Here is a 5,861-nt window from a genome sequence, read left to right as displayed (position 1 = left end):
CTTCCTTGTTCACTACCACAAGCTAACGATGCGGTGTCCTCTTTGGCTTGGGTGTACACTACTACAGGCAGTTCTCCCATTTCTGTGCCTGCGAGTCTCTAGTGTAAAGTATCCAGCGCTTTCTCTCTTATAGTTTTACGACAATACAGTGAGTGATTTCCCTGGAAACGTGTGCTGACGTTATTGCTTCGCCCATTGTCTATGATCATTTTCGCTAAGTACTACATTATTACACTGCAATCACGGTCTACCAAACGATGAAAGGTATATTACTTCAGTCATTGGGCTTTAAAATTTTCCATCTAGGCTGAATACTTTCAGCTTATGTTCGTTAGCTCCATTTTCGGTAACTTGAAAACACCTTCTCAGACGTCGCCTTTTAGGACACTCTCCAGAGGAGTGGCAGTACTTCCCTCACTTTCAAAAAGTATTTGAACTGGCAAAACCTCACTGTATACATGGTTTTAACGTCAGACGTGCGACAGCAGCTGAACCAGCAGAATCGTAACCGGAAGGAACGAGAGGGACTTTCGTAATTTTTTATTTTATGGCTTCCTACGATCATATGAGGTGAATATCGGAATTGTTCCATTAACAGGTCACGATCGAAAAGTCCTAAAGCCCCCTCCCAAGTACTCTCTTATTTTCCGTTTTATGCTGTGATCTCGTTACTTGGTTGTGGGCCAGACATTGACGTCTACTCTGAATGGCGGAGCTAACCCATCTTGTTGACTCATGACTAAATGTGGGACTATTTATCTATTTATAAACAAACCTATTGTATTTCTTCGTTTGAATATGTGTCTTGAATATCAGGTACTTATCGGATATCACAGCTAGATGATCCACTGGACATTTGTGTTGGTAATTAATAGCCTGTCTCTCAAGTCTTCTCCTGTGGATAAACATGAGTAGCTGTGTTTTGTCTGCGTTTAACCTTATGTTGCTCTTGGCCCACTGTTCAGTGATCTGGTGAACAAAACAGTGTCGTCCGCGAATTACGCTGCTACTATATGTGGTAATTCAGAGAAATTATTAACAAACAAAATGAGAAGGGCTCTCTAGTTGTTCTTATCATTGCTTTAGTTCGTACATTTGATAGTGATTACCGTGCCCACAGACCCGGCTGGCAATACGGTAGATTGTACATCAAACTGCACCGATACGTCACTTCCGGAACTGCGTCTTGCAGTAAAAGAATTGTACAGTTTTCTGAAATGCTCCATTACTGAGGAGTTGTAGCTGCAGTTTGGGAAAGTTACTTGGAAAAAGATGAGCAGTTCGCAAACCGCTATTCTGAATCTGCGAATCAGCGGAGCTTCGCCACAGTGCGGTGGCGAACCCAGGGACCGACAGGTGCAGCGACTTGTACTGGGTGGCGGCGAGGGGCTCTGCAGACCTTGATACGACGCTCGACAGCAAGCCGAGTCGGTCGTCACGATTTCGCGCCGTCCCCCACAAGTCCTGAACGTAATGGAGCCGCGTACCTGAGTGTACAACGTGACGTCGAGGTAATGCGCAGTTTATCCTGTGGCAGTGGACTTCCACAAACGTGGACGGGCTGTAGATTTGCCGATATCTGGCTGATAGTGGGGTTTTCGTCTACGTAGAAACCCTGGCGTCATTTCAGTACTCATGAAGTTGGGCGATCAGTCGAAGCTTGATGATGATGATGATGATGATGATGATGACGACGACGACGACGACGACGACGGCTTATGACGCTCAACGACTTTGTTGTGTACTGACCAAAGAGGACTTTCGTCAAAAATAACGTTACATTCGTGGAGCACGACAGGAATAAGAAATTTATGTGACTGTAGGTGGTAACATCACTTTCTGGGAGAGTGCTAATGCTAGAGCACGCGCCCACCATTACCGATATTGGGTCTGTTAATACTGTCACCCATTAAAAACTATATTGAACAATTGAGCCTAAAACGCATAATTTTTTAAATAGGTAAATTATTTGCCGTGCAAATATTCTCACTCTACTAAGAGTGAGATAGGAAGAGATAGAGCACTTGATAGAGGAAGACAGAGGTCCTTAGTTGGAGTCCAGATCAGGTACAGAGTTTTAATCTCCCAGAAATTTTAAGAATTATTTCCAATGCGTTTATTTTGATCAAAGCTGAAAGTGTTGATGATTGTTTCCATGACACCTCAAAAGGGAGCGTACATATCCTCACACTCAAAATTGTGGCAGTCTTAACATAAAATACTACTAACAGAAATACAGAGTGAAACTTCCTGGCAGATTAAAACTGTGTGCCCGACCGAGATTCGAACTCGGGACCTTTGCCTTTCGCGGGCAAGTGCTCTACCAACTGAGCTACCGAAGCACGACTCACGCCCGGTACTCACAGCTTTACTTCTGCCAGTACCTCGTCTCCTACCTTCCAAACTTTACAGAAGCTCTCCTGCGAACCTTGCAGAACTAGCACTCCTGAAAGAAAGGATATTGCGGAGACATGGCTTAGCCACAGCCTGGGGGATGTTTCCAGAATGAGATTTTCACTCTGCAGCGGAGTGTGCGCTGATATGAAACTTCCTGGCAGATTAAAACTGTGTGCCCGACCGAGACTCGAACTCGGGACCTTTGCCTTTCGCGGGCAAGTGCTCTACCAACTGAGCTACCGAAGCACGACTCACGCCCGGTACTCACAGCTTTACTTCTGCCAGTACCTCGTCTCCTACCTTCCAAACTTTACAGAAGCTCTCCTGCGAACCTTGCAGAACTAGCACTCCTGAAAGAAAGGATATTGCGGAGACATGGCTTAGCCACAGCCTGGGGGATGTTTCCAGAATGAGATTTTCACTCTGCAGCGGAGTGTGCGCTGATATGAAACTTCCTGGCAGATTAAAACTGTGTGCCCGACCGAGACTCGAACTCGGGACCTTTGCCTTTCGCGGGCAAGTGCTCTACCAACTGAGCTACCGAAGCACGACTCACGCCCGGTACTCACAGCTTTACTTCTGCCAGTACCTCGTCTCCTACCTTCCAAACTTTACAGAAGCTCTCCTGCGAACCTTGCAGAACTAGCACTCCTGAAAGAAAGGATATTGCGGAGACATGGCTTAGCCACAGCCTGGGGGTGTTTCCAGAATGAGATTTTCACTCTGCAGCGGAGTGTGCGCTGATATGAAACTTCCTGGCAGATTAAAACTGTGTGCCCGACCGAGACTCGAACTCGGGACCTTTGCCTTTCGCGGGCAGTTTTAATCTTCTTCGGTAGCTCAGTTGGTAGAGCACTTGCCCGCGAAAGGCAAAGGTCCCGAGTTCGAGTCTCGGTCGGGCACACAGTTTTAATCTGCCAGGAAGTTTTATATCAGCGCACACTCCGCAGCAGAGTGAAAATCTCATTCTGGAGAAATACAGAGTGTTTGGATACGACCAGTAAATCCTTACCAAGTAGTCTGACCACGAATATAATATTCTATCACTAAAACCCTGTTGTCCAAGCAACTTGGCAATGCGCCCTGATACCTCACGAAATTGAAATCCGTCCTACACTCGTCCATTCACCGCGTAAATAGAGGAGAAATATTCAGTCAAAGCATTTAACACCCTGAGTATACAAACCATGAAGGAAACACGCACTTTCCCGCCAGATCGTGAGAAGACGTTTTGTCGATATTTTCATTGTAGGGTTGTGTACATTCTCTAACAGATTCTGTCACTCACAAGACTATGCGCGACATATGAGCAGGAGTTGGGACCACCAGGCAAGAAATAAAGCGACTTCAGGAGCAGAAAGAAGTGGAACGTTCTTCAGTTCATACTAGCCCCATTCCAGTTACTGCGACTAGTACACCTCGCCGTGAAAACTGTGTAGTTGTCGACCCCAGCACCGATCCTTGAAGTAAAACAGCACGGACGCACATCCCATTCTGGACTGTCGTGACAAGCTCATTCTTACAGGCATACGTAGAGAAAAAACTAGGTTTGGCCCACGAACCTCACACGCACGGGATACGTGCTGGAAGAAGGCCTCGAAGACTTCTCACAGTACCTCTGCGTCCATTGCATCTTCAATCAACCGCAAAATTTTTCGTCGTGCACTGTTCATGCGGCAACCCGATATAATACTCAGGGTGTGGTGTTCCGTGTGCAAATGCTCGTTTTTATGAAAATGGCGGCGTCTCTAAATCACCCCATCCAGACACTTTATTACCAATACCGTATTAACAAATCTGCTGACATGGTAATCCGAACCTGAAGAATGAAAGGAAAACAGAAGAAAACCAAATGTAGTGCATTCGTCACTACTTAAACTAAATTAAAAAGGAACTGGAAGGTTCTGGACTTCTACACAACCGTGGTAAACTGCATAACTCACTACAAGGATTTCGAATAACTAGACATAACATTTAGCCCCTCGAAACATTTGTTAAACTAAAGCTGGGCAGCGCCATTTTATTTTGACTGCTCTATCGGCGTACTACGGTAGTGTCGCTCGGGGATTTACATGTCAGGACTATACACCAACAAACGAACCAAAATTTATCACGTATCTTTACGTTTTCGAGATGGTAATTAATACATTATGTCTGTCCCTCTTGCACTGCTGTTCGCTTGCTTGCACGTGCCACAGCAGTCTTTACAAGTACACTCTGTCACACTGAAATGAGACCACCAACACGAGGCTAATTGGTCGATAACTCTTTGGGAGCCTCAGTTACTTGTCATTAGAATAAACACTGTCTTGTCATGTGTCGGTGTCTTTGGACAGTTTCCAGTGTAGGGTACGTCACTGAAGATAGCTACGATGTGGCCAGCTTTGTGGGTCAGCTGCAGTGTTGCTGGTAGACAGGTTTACAAAACAGGCAGTCTGCGTAAGAGTCCGATCCCATCGCGTGTATTTAGACAATACATTCGGAAAAGCATGCGGCTAGCTTAACATTTAAGAGGAAATCAAGTTTTTCACTTAATGGCTATGAATGTTTTCAAGGTTTATGTTCAGTTCAACGTGAGCTAGATGCAGCGTGACAAGGTCAGCTTCTAACCTTTACAACATGTGAAACTCCCTTGCTGTACAGTCCTTTGACATACATCCCTTGTGACACACTCTTAATACGTCACATAAATCTGTACTAAGCGCAGTTATTAGAAAGGTCAAGACGCGGTACTCAGCTTTCACACTCGCAGTTCAAGATGCAGTTTTATTGCATTTATTTGATAAGTAATATGTGTGATAAGTAATATGGTAACATTCGGTTTATTGCTGTTGCAGAGAAGACTGCACCATTAATGAGAATGAGAGTGTAGCAGGCGTGGTAGCACCTTATCTACCGAAGCAGCATCAGGTCCACAGGGGGCCGAACCGCACAATAACCCAGAAAGAGTGGTTCGCTGGGGCGGCGGAGGGGTGAAATGGACTGCGGTAGTCGTCGTGGGGTTGTGGACCACTGCGGCTGCGGCGGCGACGGAACCTCTCTGTCGTTTCTAGGCCCCCGGTTCACATACAATACAATAAAATACAAGTGCCCTACACGTGTATTGTAACAAGCTTTGCTCCTCCTCGGCACGCTATAGATCTAGTGGTGCAGACGTCGGCGTTTAATTTTGTCCCGGTCTTCGATGGCGCCCCCTCCCCTCCCTCCTCCGTCCCCACCCCCCTCCTGTATCATCTGCTGTATGAGGAGAGTTTTTGTCACAACGCATTAAAAGTTTGGACTGGTCCCAGATATTCTTAACCTAGTTCATATCAGTAGATACCACAGATCATCCCCTTCGGTTGTTCCTGTTTCTTGCAGAAAGCCGAAATTTTGACTTTTGGTCGAGACACTATATTGTACGGTGGTGTCCCAACACTGGAGGTCCTCACATCCGCGTCGACAGTGATGGAAGGAGACCGACA

The 5,861-nt window shown here is 46.0% G+C and overlaps 1 non-coding gene across 1 annotated transcript; it reads right to left on the bottom strand.

Moving 5' to 3' along the window:
- Positions 1-2,268: 2,268 nt before the first annotated feature.
- On the bottom strand, positions 2,269-2,343 carry Trnas-cga (transfer RNA serine (anticodon CGA)). Its single transcript has one exon. It is a non-coding gene; the product is annotated as a tRNA-Ser (tRNA).
- Positions 2,344-5,861: the final 3,518 nt, after the last annotated feature.

The sequence above is a fragment of the Schistocerca cancellata genome, chromosome 5 (assembly GCF_023864275.1).
Source record: "Schistocerca cancellata isolate TAMUIC-IGC-003103 chromosome 5, iqSchCanc2.1, whole genome shotgun sequence".
NCBI lineage: Eukaryota > Metazoa > Arthropoda > Insecta > Orthoptera > Acrididae > Schistocerca > Schistocerca cancellata.
Note: the sequence above shows the minus strand (reverse complement) of the source record. Positions and strands in the feature narration are given on the sequence as shown.